Below are 22,071 nucleotides of genomic sequence, written 5' to 3'. Positions count from 1 at the left end.
GAAGCATAATAAGCTACAGATGAGAGGAGTGGAAATAATTGTTTTAAGAAAACATTTAAAGTCACTGTGGAAAAATAAAACTTGCAAATATTTTCGTTTTCTCTATTAGGATATCTCAGAATTATGACCCTGTGACAAGATGAAGTTGGCTTGATCTTGTTATAACTGTAACAAAGGTCCAGTGGGGCCTTTTTGTATTCAGAGAGGATATAATACATTTTGCTTTATATTAGTTTGCACTACTATGCCGGCTGTGAATTTCAACATTAGATTTACTGAAAGAAAACATGATAGCATTTCAAGAATGCAATCTAAAGTGAAAAGACAACAGAACAATAGCAAAATTTAGTTTTATATTGCTTACTTGAAAAGTCTTTAAGTCTCTTAAGTGTCATCTTGTACATAGTATGGAAAATTTTTCTTACTTTCTGCATCATATGGTTACCTCCAATATTTTCTGTTGACTCTGGGGAGATGTAGATAAATCTGTGCTCTGACTCAATGGCACCAAATCATGGATAGAAGTCTAGCAGGTGCCAAAGGTAGGTAAAACTTATCAAGCTGATCAAAATAATGCAGGCCAGTGCCTCTTTCAGTGCAGAAGGGAATAGCTGAGGCTGGAAGAGACCTCAGAATATCTTCAGTCCAACCCCTTGACGAAAGCAGGGGCACTTCTGGGGTCAGACCAGGCTGCTCAGAGATTTGTCTATTTGAGCCTTTCTGCTCGACCCCAGTGGATCTTCAGCTTTCCTGACATCACTTCTATATGCCTGGGAAATATTTATAGATTCCTTCTGTGCAGTCTGTTCCAGCTTCCAGCCCATGTGCTGCCTTTCTGCATCAAGGCTCTAGCTATCCCAGCCAAGCTAGTCTCCTGATATGGGTTGAGAAGATATGATTAAAATTAATTTCCTCATAGTATTTATAAAAATAGGCTTTTCACAGTAGAGAACAGGGGGAAAATACAAGAAAACACAAAACCAAAAGAATAAATCAGCAATAAATATCCTTATTGACTGAAATTATCTTGTTTCCTATTTAATGCCAATACAAAGTACATTTTGGTCACAGAATTCCCCGCTTTCATGGGATTCAAACCTGATAAAATAGCCTATTCTTCTGCATGGTTTAATTTTAGATCTTTAGTGAGATCCTTGGTCATCTCAGTAAAACATTACCCAAGTCCACATTACTATAAATAAAATTAGGCTCATGTTGCCCCAAATTAATCCATCTGAAGCAGAAATGAGGATGCTCTGTCAATAAAGAGCACAAAGTAGGACAGATAACTAGGTCAAGCTATAAATATCACACTTTTCTTCCCAAGCACAAAGACAGACCATCCTTGCAGTAGGACAATGCTGTCCTTGAAGGCCTCCTGTCTATCCCAAGCTCCTTAGCCTTTGAGACATGATATCTATCTGAATGTCACCAATCATTTTTGTGAAAAAGCCAAAATCTGTTTTCCTGAAATGCAGAGTCTGCACCCTGTTACTCTTCTTCCTCACACACCTCAGGACCATCAACTTTGTTTAGTATCACTGCAACCAAGGCTACTGGACAAAGTACTCCAGATGCAGCCTCACTAGGGCTGAGTAGAGGGGCAGGATCACCTCAGGTTTATTAAAATTAATTATTTGAACTAATATATTAAAATTAGTTTGCTGTATTTTTCAGTCAGTATGAGTTATCCATTGCACAGTTTCAAATGGGTTAGCTATCCACCCTCATTGTAAAGAAAGCAATAAAATATTCTGCAGTTCAAAGAAAGAGTAACAAAGGGAAATCTTTAATTTTAGACAGCTGATTGTGCCTCTATGTCTTTCAAGCTGCTCAAAAATCATCAAAACAAACAAAAATTGTATCTTAGATTTTAATTATAGATAATTTAGATGACCACTACAGGCTATCTACTCAGATCTAGTCAGATAAAGGAAGGAATAGGATTCTCACAGGGCCTAGGCTGAACAATCTCAAATGCTTTCAATCTCTCCTGATATGAAAAAGCATAAATTAGAAACTACAAACTAAGGTACACTATTAATTTAATTGCCTTTCTGCATATTGTGAAAGGATGGTTGAACTTGTTGCCATTCTGGAGCTATAATTGTAGTTATAATTAACTCAACCTTGATCTTGGAAGCAGCTGTTGAGAAGTTGAATATTTTTTGTTAGATATACTGATTCTATATCTTTTATAGATTCACCTTTCACCAACCATATGAAATTAAACAAGTACCAATTCTGCAGTTTGGGTGGGGCAACCTTGGATGTATGGGTGGACTGGGGAATGAGATTCTGGAAAACGGTGCCACAGAAAGGGACCTGGGGGTCCTGATCAATGGCAAGTTGAACAAGTCAACAGTGCCCTGGCAGCCAGGAGGGCCAACCCTGGGGGGCATCAGGCACAGCATGGCCAGCTGGGCAAGGGAGAGAATTGTCCTGCTCTGCTCTGAGCTGGGGTGGCCTCACCTCGAGTGCTGGGGGCAGTTTTGGGTGCCACAAAGTAAATAAGATATTAAAGTACTGCAGAGTGTCCAAAGCAGAAGCTGTGAAGGGTCTTGAGAGGAAACTTTATGAGGAGCAGCTGAGGTCACTTGATCTGTTCAGCCTGGAGAAGAGGGGACTGAAGGGAAACCTCATTGCAGTTTCAACTTCCTTGTGAGGGGAAGAGGATGGGCAGGCACTCATCTCCTCTGTGTGGTGAGCAGTGACAGGGCCTGACGGAATGACCTGAAATTCTGCCAGGGGAGGTTTAGATATTAGGGGAGGTTGGATATTAGAAAAGGTTCTTCACCCAGAAAGTGGTTGGGCACTGGAACTGGCTCCTCAGGGAAGTGGTCACATGGTCACAGCACTGAGCCTGACAGAGTTCAAGAAGTGTTCAATGCTCTCGGGCGCATGGTGTGACTCTTGGGGATGGCCCTGTGCAGGGCCAAGAGCTAGACCCTGATGATCCTTTGTCTTCCTTTCAACTCTGTGATTCCCTGCCTTATGGTAGAAATTAATTTTTTGTTACAGTGAATACAGAATATCCAATATTTTTAGCTATAATTTCTGAAGCTTAAGATATTGTAAAATTGCCATTAATTTCAATTAATGAAAATTAGCATGTAAATCATAATATATATTTATTTGTCCTACAAAAAAGCCTTCTTACATTTTCTGTCACATACACTTCGACTTATCTTCTGTTATGTTAAACTAATGTTATTTCACATTATTTTACAAAATATTATTCTTGGCTATATCTGCAGAGGTGTTGACATGACCAAGGATTACTTCTTCTGCCTCTGAAAGACTGTGACCTGTTTCTACTTAAAATACGCAGGAAAGGTATTCATGTTGGGGGGGTCTGGGTGATAAATAAATTTATCTATATTTGACCCAATAAATTAATTAAAAAAAAAAAAAAGAAAAAGCTATGTTTTCTAGGTTGGTACTGTATTTTCCTTATTCTGTTTTGTTTCCAGTCTATTGTACTTATGATGAGATATTAATCTGACCACCTAGATACAGACAGCTTCTGTATAAGAATGATTGTCCAGGAAAATAACTAGCAAATTTTCCTGAAACATATTGCTTGTTCCTGGAGACAGAGAGTAAAGTTTTTCAAAAAAATGAGAAAATATAACTACCAAGAGAAAACTAAAAAGGGAAAATCAAGCACCTTATGTTCTCATTATTTTAGAGGGAAAAAAAAAAAAAAAAACTAAAAAGCAAAATATGATTTATTCAGCTGGAAATAGGCTACTGCTATATAGAAAGATAATATACTTATTCTGCTTCTTTTTCTTCTATTTTTCATTTTTTCTGTTTGCACTATAATGTTCAGATCCAACAGGTCAGCATGTTCATAAGGATTCCATCTAGTTCTATGTGCACCAGGGAATTTTACTTGCATGTTCTTTGAACTGAGATTAATAGCTTAGCTAACCCTTCTGGTCCTGCCATTTTGAAATGCTTTTAGGAATATGCAGTTGAACACATTTCCCTATAGAGGCCTCCTCCACCTTCTACTTCTTGATGACTTTCACTGTTATTTTTTTATGACTGAAAGGGAATGGATCCTACTCAGTTCAGATTTCGCTACAGTTGACCTCCATAATAGAAGGAGAAAGTGTGTGATTCTTTATTTCCAAATAAGACTGAAATTTTTCCTGGGTGAATGAATTTTTAATGAGAAAAAAATTCGAAAGTCTAAAGAAATACAGATATATTTATAGGAATATGATATATATTTAAACTATCTTGTGTTGACATTAGGTTTCTTGCACAGTACAACTTCTCTAGAAGGAAATATTCCCTTGTAGAGCTCACCACTTTAACAGGAGGCTGCTGTGATGCCACTCCCAGCACCTGAGTGCTGAGTGAGCCTTGGGTGTACATGCACAGTGTATGGGTAGGATGGGAGAAGCCAGTTACTTGGGGAAATGAAGCAATTCTCTGCTTAATGTAAGAAGTCTTCACACCAACGTTGGGACTGAGGCTTTTTGTTCTAGATGAACAAATATGTGATTATGATGTCTTGTGGGGCTGCTTGGAAGAAATATCTTCTGAAATATCTTTTAAATTGGGAGATAAATTCACATTTTTCTCTCTGGCACTTGAGCATATAAAGAGAAGCCTCAGAAAATCATAGCCTGCACTTAACTCTGTGTCAGTAGAAGACAAAGGCAGTTTTACAGTTGATCTCAGTAGGAAGAGAGAGAAGGAAATGTCAAATGCAGTCTTGAAGCGCCACTCCCTCCTTTTATATGGATCAATCAAAATAAGAACAGAAATTTGCACAATTCCAAGCATAGACACATTATATAGGAAGTCCATTTCATCCTGCTGCAAACACAGTTGTAAGGTATCAGTTCCCCAGGCAGCAGAAGTTTCCCAAAGTAAGAAGTCTGGCACATTTCTAAGTGATCCACAGGCTCCAAATGTCAACTACTGTGCTTGCCATCTTACAAAATACTATTGAATATTTAGCTTGGACTTTGGGGTGCATAATGCTGGAAGAAAGAGCTACATTTTGATAGCACATCTGCAATCAGATGCCATTAAGGAGAGATGAAGCATCATCCTAGGGGAACAGTGAGGCAAAGCACAGAACAGCCGTGGAAATGCCAGTGCCCTACTCAGTATATTTCCACATAATATAATTCATGCAGGGACAAATTCCAAGGCTTAGTGTTTCGAGATGAAAATAAAATAAAATTAGGAAGGCTTCTTATGCTTGCTGCCAGATACAAAGAGGGGAGAGATGAGATTGCTTTCACTGCCAGTGTGGGTCACTGAAGTGAGCAGTAATATTCACTACTGAGGCAAATGAGTGACAGTTATGATGGACAGTTATGATTTTTTTAATGAGGTCATGTTATTTAGATTTCACCTTTTGCCATAGGCACATTTTTTTCCATATTATAGGAACAGATAAGTATTCTTTTTAAAATTGTCACCCCTTAAAGGTTTTTTTTCCTGAAGTCCAGAAAATATCAGGGTTCTGCTGCACTACCATAACCTGCTATAATTTTCAAACACCTGCCAATCTGAAGGCTGCTTCTTCAGCTGAAAGAAACTGGTATGGCTTTTCATTGCAACAGAGAAAAAGGAAAATACACAAAAGAAAGATCTCTTCACATTCACTTTTGAACATGTAGCAAATATACAGTTTATCAAGTAATTACAGACTTACTCCCCCAGCTGTTAAGAAACACTCCTGGACTTGGGAATGCAGTGAAGTAAATCAAGAATGATCACAATTATGGAGAAAGGCTCATGTGAGCTAAGGCAAGGAGAGGCACTCAGGGTAATCAAATCAGTCAGATTGGTGCAAAGCACCACCTTGAAGCAGTTAGTGTGCAATGAGGACAGCAGTTACCTTTGTTGTTTGCACTCAGTATCTTTGGAGCAGCTTTTCCTCTTTTGTTGGGATGAAAATGTCTTTTGGCAAAAGGTTTCACAGATTGAAATCAAACAACGCCATATTTTAAGGCTCAGAAAATTCTCTCTTCAAGAAATTATTTGGGTGTAAGAGGGCTAGGGATTCTCAGAGTGGCCTGAGCAGCTCTGCTGAAATCTCAAGGTACTCACTGAACTGATGAAGAAGCCCATATCCAAGTGTGGAGAACAGGATAGATCTAAGTGACTAAATAGCACAAAGAAATTATGAACTTTCAAGAAAAGTACCCAAATCCCAATAGAACCAGAGTCTTGTTATAGAGCTGGGGAAACAAATTAAGTGCAGAATGGAATTATGTTAGTCAGACTATACACAGGACACTTGGTAATTGCCAGAAAAATATGAGCATCCCTTCCCCAATCCACCCACCTTCAAACTCCCCAAGAAAAAGCCAGACCTGATTCCTGTGTCAATTTTGCTAGGTAAGTTCATAGATCACTGACTGCAAAGTTCAGGGGGGAAAAAAAAGTAATTTTTTGTTTTCCAGATATCTGGAAATTCATGTAATAGAGGGAGAAGGTCTGTGTCTGTGACACAAGCCCTGCAACATAACACATTTATTATGTGTTTCAAGGATACAATGTGCCTGGCTACAACATCCTGAGATACTAGGGGGGGGCATAGGTCAGTCATTTAGCAGGATAGTGTTTGAGACTAATTCCTGCCAAAGACAATACAGCTAGCTAATGTCCAGATCACTATTGCCAGTGGAACAATACATTGCTGCAGTTGAACAGGAATGTTTTGCAACAGAACTTGAGAAGTTATGTGCAAAAAGTCCATCTGGTACACTTGAGGGAAAGAAAGAAATCTTTCAAACACAATGTGACCATAGGCCACAAAAGAGAGGTTTTTGAGAGCTGCTGCTACTTGCCCCCAAATGGCTTCAGCATGTGCTTTGCTACTCCATTGCTGGCAATTCATTGTGTGTCAGAAAAATGAGTCTAGAATTCACAACACTGACTTTTTACTCAGAGTTGCCTTAGAGCATGGAAATACAACATCTGAATGAGAGCTGGATAGACAGAGAGCAGAGACATAAGCAGCATAAACCAGAGTCTTTATATATAGTGGCTGCAGGCTTCCATTTGGACTTTCAAAACTGTGCTGCTTCATCATCAAAAAGTTAGCAAACAAATCAAATTCCACAGAACTTTGTTTATTAGTTGCATTTCAATTCTGCTTGGAAAGCATTGATAGTTATGTTTTAGAGGAATGGGAGGCTTTTCTACCACTTCTGAATGATAATTCAGGACAATAGAACACTTCAGTACACCAAGAAAAATGTTAAAAATGCTGTCCTGTCTTTTCACATGGTCTGCTATTGCCAAGTCAATGATAGTTTTTCTGACTGTGATGAGGAATTTCAATATGGGACAATAATATGGGACACAAATATGGGACACTTAAGGCAATGGTAAAGGCATTGTCTTTGTGATATAAACATAAAATGGAATGAAGCAATTTATGCTATTTTATGTAGTAGAGTGGTTACTTGCTGGCTTGTTTTCCTTTACTTTCTCTTCATGGATATTTACCCCTACTTATATTTTAACCTAGCTTTTTTGAACATGTAAACAGGATAGGGATTGTACTGAAATAATGGTGTTCTCTCCTCCCTCCTCTACAAATTGGACTTACAGAGCCTGCACTTGCAAGTTAATGTTATGCTGGAACAAAGAATTCTTGAAACCTTAGCTCAAGAAGAGAATTCTTTGTTTCTTGCTGAGACATGATGATTCAGGAAATTTTCATGTGTTGTGCCTGTTGAATGTTGCCCTTGCGAGTAAATACAATCCTAAACTTAGAACATCTGTCCCCTCAGGAAGTTAATATCAACACTAGGGAATATTTAATCCCAAAGATTCATGTCTAGTGTAAGACAGGAAAGAATACAAAAACTTGCTCAGTAGATATTCTGGCAGTGAATCAGAAGGCATCTACCTACTGAGAATATTGTGAACATCTATCAAATAGACAAATGCATGTAATCTGACTGAAAGACACTTCTGCACTATCAGTACAAATTATTTATATTCAGTATTCCTTACAGCTGATATTGTATGCAAGGTTCTTCAAAATCCTTTCAGCAGGATGAAATTATGTCAAGACTTACCACGGGGCACTTCATACTACACAAAACGTAAATGTGCTCTATAATATGTTTCATCACCAGCATTTTCAGAGGACACTGCATCTGTGTAGCCTCCAGAGAACAGGGCTCTGTGCTACAGGGAAAAGAGCTGGATTGATGAGGCCAGCAGGTAACCCCAAGGCTGAGCCATTCTTGGCCTTGAGCCCCTTCCTGTGAGGTATTCAAAGATAAGCTATACAGACAAAATGCCACCTGCCCTAGTACAATTGTCCCAGTTTCCATCAGAGGCTGGAGCAGAACAACCCCTAGAGGTCCTCTTCCCTCCCCATTTCTAGAATTAATTTTGCAATGCAGATTGCTGTTCCTCTCTGTGTAGTGAGAGAGGGCACCAGAACATCTGCATATACTAAAGGACAACACTATCCCAGAAGAAAAATCTTATGATTCACTTTAAGTACAGACAGGCTGAAAGCCAGAACAATGTTTTTAAGCACGAAAATTGTGGGATTCAGGTATAGTTTTTCAGAGGTAGTAAATGAAGGCAAAACAGTAACTATGGTTAAGATGGGGCTTAAGAAATTTGTGAAGCTTATCTCAAATGGGGTCTTTGATGTAAAAGACTGCTTTTGGGAATCTTTTGTATAGATAGTATAGGTACTACTGGGGAATTCATGTCTCTGTGATTGAGTGTATGTGTGCTGTGGGGATTAGTTACAGGAGAGTGTTTAGAAATGTGTAACTGTTTAGTAACCTTTGGTAAGACCCCAGTATCATGATTTATCTGTTCAGTTCCTGATATTGATCCTGAATATATCGTTTTGTATTTGCTGGCTAATTACATGACGTTAATAATTCATAAAAATCTTTGATACTTACTTGATCTAAATTGTGTGAGTTGAGCAGTTTTCTCTTGCAACAGCGGTCATCTGTCAATTTTCTTTACATAAAATTGCCAAAATTATATCTCCAAGATCTGATTTCAGTCAAAAGACTCTTATTGCTTCTGACACTTTAGATCAGATTCAAAATCATGACAAGTGAAGCCATATATTAACAGTGAACATATGGCAAGGGAAGCAAATCTTATTTAAAAGAAAGACTACACATATTGAAAGGCCTGGGATTCAGCATCAAAATAATACAATTATGCACTTTTACATTCTTGCTAGCTCATGTTTGTTCACAACATAAAGTACAGCTACCTATTAGGTGGTTTCTCAATATCACTTACATTTTCCCTTCAGATTTTTATAAAAAATCTTGGAAACTGATGAATGAAAGCAATGACATAATTTTTAAAAAGTTGAAAACATTATATCGTGGATTTTCATTTTCTTTTTAAAATTTGCATTATATAGATGTCTATTTTTGACTTTTCTTTGCTTTTTTGAAGAAGTCAAGCCTCTGATATACAACATCCAAATTAGGAAGTGATTGCTACTTTAGATGATGATTTTACAACACAGTGATGCTTTTTTGGCATGACTAACAGTTCTGAAGTTTCCACATGCTTTGTACACATCAACTGAAGTGAAAGGAGTGGGTCATTGTCAGTTTTCTGTTTTTTACGTGTTTACTGAACTATGAATTTGCCTGGTTTTACTGTAGTCAGTCACTCACTTTCCAGAATTTGTCCAATACCACTTCTTAGGAATTTTGTCTTCCTTTTATGTGGTGGGGGAAGAGTATTCAGCCACATTCACTGCACTCTGCCAAAAGTCTGAGAAGAAACAATGGTGCTTTTCATTCTCAGAGACTACGCCTATACTTGCAGGGATAGAGGCACTTCTGAATTCCTGGCTCTGAGCTGGAATATCCCCCAATTACCTCCTGTTTCCATATGGGGCACAACCTGGGCATGCACCAACCTTCCCTCTTCATGTCCGGTTTTACGCTGAACAGAAATGTGGCTTCTGCAGCCAAAGGGAAACCAAACAAGTCGTCGTCTGTGGGATCAGGTTCCCAGATTACATAGAGAAGGATGCAGGCAAAAGGACTGTACTCACGGCTTTTTTCCTCTTTAGAAATCTGAGTGCCTAAACCCACGTATTCCCTGTGAATTCAATACTAAATGCCAGTTCTTTCATATCTAAGTCTAAAATGAACACTTTGAAGTAAAACACGCAAATGCTTTTACCTGTGAGGTATTAATTACTGCTCTAAGGACATGGGCATGTGGTCTAAAGAAACCAAGTCACTGAAATGTGGCAAGGGACTGCTTCTCAACTGAGCCATTGTATCAGACAACATGTGTGCATTTCTTCTCAACAGTGAGCTGAGACACATTCATCAAAGCTACAAAATCCAATGAGATATAGCACTTACAGCTACTGGGAAAATACGTGTGCACTGCAAATCACCCCACACCTTTTTCATTGAAATATCGAGATTTAGGAATATTGCAAGAATTGGACCAGCCAGAGGTCTTCTCCAGGGTGGTCTTCTCCAGTTCTCTCTCCCTTTTGTCTAACAGAGAGCTGGAAACCAAGTATTTCAAATGTAAGCCCTTAAAAACCATATTCCAGTCCTTTCATTTGCTCTTGGATGACTGCCATAATTACATTGTTCCTATTCAGCAAGCATGGATCCCCCATATTTATTAACACAGTACTTAGCTGTATGGTGGCATACAGCTCTCTCAGAATGTTTCAACCTACTACTTATATCTAATACTGCCTTTGCACATAACATTAGAGCAAATAATCACACTGTTTCCAAAGCAGCATAATAAAATGAAAAGTTCCAGCACTACAAATTGCTTACAAACTTTTCTTGCTTGTGAGATTAACCCTTTGGTGACCTTCTTCTCTATTCTGCTTATGACCCTTTTCTACTTCTCTCATTTTCTTACCATGTGCACTCTTTGGAAGATGCCTGGTTAATTAGGAGTCTGTGGGACTTGACCTGCAGCTCCTGATGGCCACTGAATTAATCTCTCCTCTCTAGGTAACCAAACTCAAAGTTTAATCCCAATGCTTGAAGAGTTTTGTTTTGGGGTTTTTTTGTTTGTTAGTTTGGTTTATGGGTTTTTTTCCTTTTTTTTTTTTTTTTTGTCATTTGAATTTGACAGGAAAAGCAAGGTTTTAACAGAAAGCCTCAGAGGTCCTGACAGGAGCTTGATTCAGCAGCTTCCAGCAATTTCCTTTCTTGATGTGGTGTAGATCTTAAAAAAGAATTGTTCTTTATTCTCACAGGTTACATTTTTTTTGATAATGATTTTCTATATTTTCTATGTCTTTTAACTATTTGTGTGCTTTTCAGTCAAAAATGAATGATCCACTTCTTTTTTTTTTTTTTTTTTTTCCTGACAATTTACCTTTAATATTACGTAACTAGCTCTTGCAAGGGTCCTGGAAAGTATGGTTTATTCACATATTCTGCGCTTTAATGATATCAAGCCTAAGAAGCGTTATCTTTCTGATTTTGATGAACTGTAAATAGGTCTGATGTCTGAGGCCACTTCCAATGATAGCCCCTGTGATGCTGGTGTCACTCTCTTGGAGATATTTGTCTATTCACTTTGTTAACAAAGCACTGGAGTTGCAAATGAGGGTAAAAAGAGTAACCATAAACAATTACAATATAAGAATTACTGGGATTCTGCCTAAGCACACTTCGAATCAACTGCTTTAAAGAAATTTTGACACTGTCATTTTTAATGACTTGAAAATCAGCATTTATGTTTTTAAGTGCTTTAATTCCAAAAGCTGTGATAAACTTCAGAATCAGGAAAAACTCTTTGCTTGCAGTCCATTACTTAATCTGTTTTCCCTTGTGTCTTGTGATAACTGCAACTTAGGTTTGCTTTCCACAAATCACCACACTTTACAGCTTAGGTTTGGCCTAGTTTAATAGCTGGTATGGTGGAACAGAAAACCCCTGTGGTGAGCGGGGTGTGAAACAAGATTACAGGCTTGTCAGGGGATTTTTTTCCCCTTTGCAGGTCCTGTCTGAGTAGTCATTTTTTCTCACTTCTTACAATATAGCACAGCTGGACAGTCATATTCTTATAGCAGATGGCTGTGGAAATGGCACATTCTATGATTTGTCTGCATAGGATTCTTTGTTTTCTTTTCCAAAATTTTTCATAATAGAAAGCCACTGTGTAATTCAGTCATCCATTTTCTGTCCAAGGTTTTGACAGCCTCATATTTTTTTTTTCCTGATTTAATTTTCTGATCTTTATTTTTTGAGGAGCTGCTGAGGTCACTTGGTCTGTTCAGCTGGGAGAAGAGGAGACTGATGGGAGACCTCATTGAGGTCTTCAACATCCTCACCAGGGGAAATGAAGGGGCAGGTACCAATCTCATCACTCTGGTGACCAGTGGCAGGACTTAAGGAAATGACCTGAAGCTGAGTCAGGGGAGGTTTAGGTTGGATATCAAGAAAAAGTTTTCAGACAGCATGTGGTTGAGCACTGGAACAGGCTGCCAAAAGAAATGGCCACAGAACCAAGCCTGACAGAGTTCAAGAAGTGTTTATACAATGTACTCAGGTACACAGTGTGATTATTGTCGCGTGCAAAGGCACATGTTCTTGTTGTGTGCAGGGACAAGAGTAGGACTTAGCGGTCCTGATGAGTCCCTTTCAATTTTTAAAGGAAGCTTATCACCCCAGAAAGCCAAATAGTGTTTTAAACATTTCTAACATTTACTCATTGTACATACACATCCTATTTAGGAAATTTAGCTTAGCAGATTTTTACATCTATACCTATTGCTTAATACATCTGTTAGCCTCAGGAAAACAGACTGTGGAAAGATGATTAATTGTGCTGTGTTTTAATTAACTTTTTCTGTAAAACTCTCTCTAGCCATTGGCTGAGAGCTTCCAGAAAGAATACATATGTCTTAGTGCAAAGTACTCACCTATGTACTACTTCACTATCAACTTCATTTAAGTTCATTTTTCTAGGTGCTCACATTGTAGATTCTTAAAGTTGAAATGAGAAAAACTTCCTCTCCATCAGTCCTGCCAGTATCCCTAAAAGAAAAACCTAATTGCAATTAAAGGTCAATGTCAAAACTGACTTTTGAATACATCACCCTGATTCTTCACTGCAGTTGTTCAGTTAAAGCAGATCTCCCTCCCTAAACCCTCAAACGTCTGGAGCATCCTTGAGACGTGCTCAGTCCTGAATTGGAGATATTTTAATGCAGATTCTGTTGCAGAAGGAGATGTATGACAAAGCACAGCAACAGGACAAAACTTAAAAGAGAGTTCAAGTACTGTGTTTATAACTCTTCTAAGGAGTTACTGATTTTTCTGTTCTTCACCTTAGTGACCTCACCTTTGAAAGACAGAAAAGGAAGCCTTATAGGAGCACATTTAGTTCCTATCCTCTTTCCCCATATGATAAATTTAGAAGGCCAAAGTATCACTTGGATGGATCATCACTTTAGCAGAAGTGAATCAGTAATGCAGAACAAAGTGTCATCACCTGGTTGTGAGCAAGGGGAGGGGTTTGTATTTTAATTCCAGCTTCTGGATAAGTAATAATGTGTTTCTACATTTGTATTAATTTTCCAAGCTGTTGCTGTTTCGAAACAGTTATACATGAGAGAAATTGATTGGAATGGATTTGAACCTTTTAAATTTTTTTGAAAGAAAGTATTTATTCACTTTGAAATGTTAACCCACACCTGAAATCACATCCTTTCCCCATATTTCAAACACATGAGTCTAGACTGCCAAAGGGACCCTGATGGTTCAGTAAGTCCCAATTCAACACAGCAATTTCCTTCAGATTCTGCCCATTCAAGTTGTTTGTCACAATCAACATTTGCATTCTATTGAGTAACCACAAACTGCACACTGGAAGTTTTTGGTTCTCTTCATGTAATCTTGCTCTATATTGATGTCTTTCTGGTTGTTCAGTCTCCTGTATCCTTAGGAATACTGTAGATGTATCATGTATCACAGATTCTCTGCCAAGACTTCTCAGACCTTTGAAAGACTGTAAGTCTAGCAAATCATTTCAGTTATAAAACAGGAGAGAGTTTGTGTTTGGGGTTTTTTTAGTTGGGTTGGACTTTGGGATGGTTTTGCTTTTTTCAGAATGGCAGGTACATTTTTAATGAAATAATAGTTAGTGACAAGTATCTCAAAGTAATTCCTATTTTTTTCCTATAGTGCTCCTGAATTACACAGATTAATAGATGTCTGCCAAGATAAATTTAAATGCATGTTTGTGGAAAGTTTAAAAATTTTACATATATGAAATGCATTTAAAAGTGACATGATCAAATCCACAGTCTTTTATCCTATTGTCACTCAAAATTACAGTTCACAGCTATATCCTTGTGGGACTAATTTCTTTTCAATTAATTTTTAAACTGAGCATGACCTGAAATATAATGTCAAATAACTGATGGGCTGGAGGCTATGTAGAATATGGGCATTTCATTAAGATGCAAATCAAATTTTGTATTCTAATATCCATAACAAACTTTAAAAGAGTAAATACCGGTACTCTAAAGAATTATTCTGCAACAGCTATTCAGAAGGAAAATGTGTAATAAACTTGCACAGAAATAAAGACATAATCTCTCTTGCTATGTGAAGACTAGGTAAGGCACATTAATGTGCAAATAGAGCTTTTCTCTTTATTTTATACAGGAAGAATCATGTGCCAAACAAATTGCCAACTCTAAACAGGGTACACATGAAATTTTCATTTTCCTTTTCTAAATTAAAAGATTTCACATTTATAATTAATTTAGTAACATAGGAAAACTAGGGCTGTAGGACTGATTTATCTGGTGGGTTCCTACTTCTGACAGATAAATGAAGCCTCAGGCTTGTGAGGGCTCTGGATGTCATCACTGCCAGCAGCCTGCAGAGAGAGAGTGTTCTCTTTGGCTGTGGAGGAGCTGAGTCGCAGGAAGGGAGATCATTTCCAAAGAGGAGTCACATGTGAAAGACTCTTTTCCTCTGAGAAAGAAAATTGGTCAGCCAACTTGAAGCATCTAAGGATGCAAAGTTTAATTCGAACACTCAGAGCTGCTTCTTTCTCTTTCACTGTGCTGTTGTTTCCCCCCCTGCTAAGAGGCTAATATACAAGTCACCTTTGTGATTTGAGGGAGCAGAAGTTAATTGTAGCAACTGAATGTGAATGATTATGTGAATCTATTATGTTAATATGTTTATTGTTTTTATGCTCATCTGCCTTTCCTTTTTTACAGCTCAGGAAATCAAACAAAAATTTCACTTTCAGGTTTTTCAGCTTCACTGTTTCATCAATTTTTCTACAGTTTTCAGTGGTATTCCATTTAAAAAAAAAAACACAAAAAAACAACCCCACAAAAAACTAGACTGGCTGGGGATACCAAGAATGATACACTGCAACATGAAAAATTAAAAAAAAAAACCAAAACATTCTTTTTTAATTTACTAGGAAAATGTTCTTTAAGATCTCTTCCTTAATTACATTGGATACATCAAGGCCAGGTTCAGCGTCTGTCTTCATTTATTGGATCATTCAGTGTGCCAAAGCAGTAGGATATGGCTTTGGAGCTACTCCTTCACAAATAACAGTTATTTGGCAAATAGCATATCCAGACATTTTCCCACTGCACTGGTGCCATAGACATTTAACAGCATGTCCTGCTCTCCAGAACATTAAGTTTTGCTATCTCTCCTGAATATCAGTTTTCATTTGGGGAATGCAGGTCCTTAGTATGTGCCTTTTCATCCAAAGTAGAATTATTTCCCTGTTATGTTCCTTTTAGTTGAGAATACAACTTGATGGTTATTCTTTGTCCCACTATAATCCTTATACTGAAACAATATAAAAATCTAGGAAAAGTATGGAATAGCCCATGCTTTATTTCTGTATATTTCTCCTGAAAGATGTCCTAGTTTTGTAGTTATTGATAGAAATCCATGTTTGTAAAGAAATAACTTGAAGATGCTTCCTACTCATAAGCCAAAAAATCATTCCAAAGGGTAATAAAGTAACATGCCAAATTACTATTTTTATGAGTCCAATAAGTGGTTTTCACTTCATAATAGCCAATTCTGTTATTATCCTAGAATATGATGTTTTATAGACAAATGAGCTAAAAACAATATCCATTTTTGTAAACTGCTAGTTAAGGTTGAATATCCTGAAATAAATAATAAATTAAAATAGCAGAGCCATGATGGTAGTTTAGAAAAAAATCTTATTTCTCTCTAAAATCCAGAAAGGTCTGTCTGTTTTACAGTGCCACTGGAGTTCTATTTCTAGCTGTGGGATAAATGGTGTTTTCCAAAGTCCCAGCTCCCAAACATTCATTCTGGCAGCAAGTAACTTCACATCAAGCCCAGGCCTGAGTCCTGACTATCAATACAGGTGCTCTTTCAGGTGAAGACCTGAAGACCATGGAAAAACGAACAGCTTCCTGCATGGGATATATGTGGGGAATAAGCCTGAGCTCTCATATCCAGCATTTCAGACACAACCTGAGCATCCAAAACAGGAAATACACTGGAGCAGAAATCTGAGATGGTCCCTGCACAGCACTCCCATGCTCACCTTCATAAAATTACAGCATAAGGACCAAAAGATTTTTCTTTCTCAAAAACAAAGCCAAGTAGGACAACTTTATTTTTAATTTTCTTGTGGTTTTCTCCTTATTTTTTTTGTTCGTCTTGCTAAGAGCGCAGTTACAGCAAATGATAGTCCTGTTTTAACCTCTGGCATTTAACTTATAGATCACAAATAGACCAATATTTCATCTATGACAGAAAAAATTCCTGGATGGTATAATGGAAAGAGCACTTTCAAATTTAATTTACAATAATCAATAAAAATAAAGAATAACTAGTATATGACTAGGGTCATGGGTGTGAGAAAGTAGAGAACTACGGTCTGGCCTCAGCAGTGATAATTTTTGCAAATTAATTTATTTAGGGGGAGGCAGGTCTATATTCTTCATGCTTCATTATACTGGCAAGCACATGACCTACCACTGTAATTTGCAAGTGAGTATGATGTCATTTTAATGAAACATCAAACAGGGCAATTCAGAAGGAAATGCCTACTATAAAAGAGCTATTAAATAATACTTAGCAATTATGGAGTGATTTTCTACTTCAAAGCCCTTCACAAACAGTCACTAATGAATTTGCATAACCTCTCTGTGAAGAGGAGGAGGAGGAGAAGGAATATCATTGTTCCTTTCTGCAAGCACAAAGCACAGAAAAAACTTGCCCAAGACTGAAGAGGCCATGAGCATCAAATCCCAGATCAGAACCTGGAACCCATTGACTGTCAGATGTATGGTTACATCATTAAATCGGGCTCCCAGCCTAGTAGGGGCCTTTAAAAAGTCCTTAATTCCTTTAAATAAAGGTTAGTATTGATAACTCAGCCCCAACTACAGGAAGTTAGCTCCTAGTCATGGTTATTTTGTTGTCTTTGCACAAGGCTGTTCAGACTAGGATCTAACACTGTGCCACCCCACAACCCACAAGCCTTCACCCTCAGGTCTTCTTACAAAAGAGTACCAAGGGAAGTGGGACACACCATAGCCTGACCATGGTAGACAGTCAAAATGCACTTATAAGTCCACTGAGACCCAGAACTCTAGAAACATGCTTATTTACACCAGTTTAGAAATCCTCCTCAAAGCACCCCCCACCCCACCCTGACAGGTGTCTGCAGCTCAGTAGAGAATGAATACTGTAGCTGCTTGATTCTCCTAGGGTCTCACAGAATCACAAAATGGGTCATGTTGGAAGGGACCACAGTGGGTCATCTGGTCCAGCCTTTCAGATCAAGCAAGGTCATCCCAGAGCACGTGACACAGGATTACACCCAGGTGGTTCTTCAATATCTCCATCAAGGGAGAATCCATACCCTCTCTGGGCAACCAGTGCTCGGCTGCCTGCACAAGAAAGAAGTTCCTTGTGTTCAGGTGCATCAGTTTCTGCCCATTGCCTCTTGTCCTACTGCTTGGACAAGACTGGCACCACCAATATTGGCATCACCAAGCAAGCCTGGCTCCATCCTCTTGACACCCTTCCTTCAGATACTTATAGACATTGATGAGGTTCCATCTCAGTCATGTCTTCTCAAGGCTGTAGAGGCACAGGTGGCTCAGGTTTTCTTCATAAGAGAGATGGTCCAGTCCCCCAGTCATTTTTGTTGCCCTCCACTGGACCAGTTCAAGGAGCTCCATGTCTCCCTTGCCTCAGGAGCCCAGACTGGACGCAGCACTCCACACACTGGCCTCACCAGGGCTGAGCAGAGGGGCAGGATCACCTCCCTGCTGGCAATGCTCTTCCTAATGCCCCCCCCCCAGGATCCCATTGGCCTTCTTGGCCATCAGGGCACACTTCTGGCTCATGGACAGCTTGTTGTCCACCAGGACCCACAGGGATCTGCTGATCAGTCAATTCTCAATCCACCTCATTATCCACTCATCCATTCCATATTCCTGAGTTTGCTTATGAACATGTTGTGAGAGACAGTGTCAAAAGACTTGCTGAAATCTCATAAGATGTCTTTTAAGTTACTAGTTAGCAACAGTGCAGTCCACCATCTCTGCACAGTTTTCCCTCTTTAGTTTAATACCAAAACATTGGTGTTTGGCAAAGCTCACTGCCAGGTAAGACCAGTGCCATTTGACATGCATGTAGTGATTAGTTGACATTCCCTACCCTAATGGTAGTGGCTGCTTTTAAAACCTCAAACCATCACTACTTGTAATTATTGTGTTAGTTTTCCTTGCCCACAACAGAAGAAAACGTATCTATTTTGAAAAAGAACAAGTTTTCCCACTGCATTAAATATCAAGAATTGTACTTTTTTTCCCCCAAACTTAGAGTAGCAATACCTATGTGTATGGATAGACATTCAGATTCAGGTTAATTTCTCTGTGTATCTCAAACTTGAGAATACAAGACAATATGTTATCCTTGACAATACTTTTAATAGTTCATAACTCTATATTTGGGAATATATTTTTAAAAACCATTTGAATGCAGGTGTTGCATTAAACAAATAGCAAAGGCTTTCTGATGAAGCTTCTGAAGTTCTGTGGATTAGCCAAATAACAGGATACTCAGTCTATCTTAGCTTATCTTTCCATTTCCTTCTAAAAACCTTGAGATCTGCTTCTGTATGAAAAAAGCCCTCTTTATTTGGACAGTTCACTGTGGGAAAAAAACAACCCCAAAATTATTAACTGCAATTCAGTCCAAACATTTTTGAGAACCTAGAAGTCTGGATCTCACTGAAAACCTGCAGATATTTCTATACATTAATCATTACTTTGCTTTTGTGCATATTCCTTGCACACTGGTGAAAGGGAGCATGCTCAGAACATAATTTCTAGTAACAGCAGCCAGCGTTCCACGTGGCCACCCAAAACAGCAACTGGGATAGATGTTATAGAAATACTTAATACAGACTGTTTCTGAGATATATATATAAACATATCAATTAAAAACAACATATTTAATTTGAGATACTTTCCTTTCTCCTCCTTATTAAGAGTAAAGCATTGAAAGCATTGTTTTATTACAAGTTTGTAAACTGGATGGAATTTTAGACAGAATGTATTTGCACTGGAAAGATTTTAATCTTACTTTAATATGATCATCATAAAGGAGTTGCAGGAGGACTGCCTGAAATAAGGCATGCTTATGTATTTGAAGGATGTGCTGCACTGGTTTAATGACTAGTCCTCACTGGGAAGGATCTGCCACTCTTTGGATCAGGTACAGATGAGTGATAAAGGTATAGATGGAATGTATTTTAACACTTTTGTGTTACTCTGTGGGGTATTTGGACTATATATGTACCGGAGACATAAGTATTTAATAAGTCACCCATTGGTTGTCTCCTTACAAGAATAATGTAATTTAAATGGATGGGAGTAATGTATTTTAAATACTTTTGGAAATATGTTCAGTGTGAACGTATCCTGAAGTATTATTAGCTTTCCCTAAAATTTGTATTTGTTTCAGTAAAGTCTAAACTAGAAAGTCCTGGAGCAGGTCAGTGCCTCATCTGCCTCTTCAGTTGTACCCTTCCAGGCTGCTGGAATTCATCTTTCCTCCTGGAGCCTTGAATAAACAAGCCAGAGAGCACTCACAGCATGACTCCACAATGAAATATTTGACTAAGGTTAGGACATCTGGGAAGAGTTTGGGGACAGCTTCAGGTCTGGAACTATGTATTTGAAAAAAAATAATTTTGTTTGGCACTTTTGGTCTTGATTTGAACTTTTGCTTTCTGCCAGCTGGGTAAATTCATTCATGGCTGGGTTGTACTGTGGCGTCTGTGGTTTGCAGATGTATGTTCTTGTCCATCACTCTTCACTGACACACCCTGAATTGTCTTCTTCTCTTGGAAGATGTCTAAGGGTTTTTTTTTAGACTTGAAAGCATTCTGAAATACAGCCTTTATTTTCATAATATAATATTTACATGCAGTACCTAGTATTAATTGTTGTTTATTCTAAACTATTTCAGATTCTGAACCATCCATGCAACTGCCAATTTTTACCAGTTTCCTAATATTGCTATATTTTCTAAAATTTCTTAAAACCAAGATACAAGTTTTCTGATTTTCTTGATTGGACTGTTTCCATTTTCTCAAAATCTCATTTCCTAAAAGCAAATTATAAATAAAGAGGATTTGGCTTATACTCCATTTTAACTGTATTTTTAATGTGGTTGTAACAATCACACCAGAGGCAATAATTTGGGAGGAATATAGAAAAGGAAACAACCTGATTCTAATTTTCCTTTTCCTTAACTGGGTTTTGCAACACTAGAATGCAATTCCCTTTGTTTTTCAGAGCTCCATATCTATATAAACAAAATAGGCACATGGTGACTTATCTGTTGATTCACTAGTGAATTTGATGGTTGAAGGAAATTATGGTCAAAATTAAATATATCAATCAAATACTAGACCCTCAAAGGCATTGAGAACAATATGAATTAGACTCTAAATCCTCTGAAGACCTAGGGAAAAATGGTATAAATAATGTAACTTTAAATTAAACTAATACATGATTAACAAAAGCTCAAAATTCCTATATATAGTAAATGTATACAGTTGTAGCAATAGTTTGCCAAAAACAGACTATTTGAGAAATCATAGACTTTTATCACTATAGAATTAGTATCAGCTGTTTCCCTCTATTGACCTTTGCAAGATTACTTCCACTATACACTAATAAGAAAAAAAAAAAAGAGAGAATTTGTCCCTACAAGAAGGTTATCATTCTGATGAGACCATTCCTTTTTGTTTGGTCATAGCTTACAGGACACCCACATCAAATGAACTTGCATATGATATTTTCCATTGTTTTGTAGAAAACAAACATGGGGACATTTGTAGAAGACATTTGTCCTTAGTGAAAATATACCAAACTCAGTAGCAATGAAAAGTAAACATTCATCACTGATGCAATTTATATTAGACAGCCTTTACAGTCAACAGAATGAAAGACACATTTGCAGGGTTGGATCTATCTCATCCCAATGACTCACATCTGGAATTAGACAGATGTATCCCGACCTCAAGTCACAGGCTATGGTCTTTTTTGGATCAGAACCATGTGCAGAAGTAGGAAACTCTCTCTTATGACTGTAAAACTGTGTCAGACTTCACAACTGTGAACATTTAAGAACAGCTATAGGGAATGAGAGCAAAGTGTTGCAGATAACTCATGTATACCACTGGCAATTTTTTAAATTCAACATCTATATCAGTCATGAGTGCCCAGTGCAGCCTTGCTCATTGAAACACCTCAGGTGCTAAGCTAAATTACAGTGAGGCAAACACTAACTATGCCCAACCCATGATGTAAAGCCATAATTTGAATATATCTCACTGAAAGCAATTTTCTTGCTCTCATAAGTTGCAGGAACACTTCCATTGTAGCAGCGACGATCGTGACCCAGGAAAAGCAGACGAGACAAGTCTCTGTTGTTTAGCAGGGGAGTTCATTTTATTCCCCCCATCCCTCCCCATGCTGGGGGGAGTAGGGGGGCAGAGGCCTGGGAGCCTGGGCAAAGC

This window comes from Vidua macroura, chromosome 2 (genome assembly GCF_024509145.1).
Source record: "Vidua macroura isolate BioBank_ID:100142 chromosome 2, ASM2450914v1, whole genome shotgun sequence".
NCBI classification, from domain to species: Eukaryota; Metazoa; Chordata; class Aves; order Passeriformes; family Viduidae; genus Vidua; species Vidua macroura.
Note: the sequence above shows the minus strand (reverse complement) of the source record.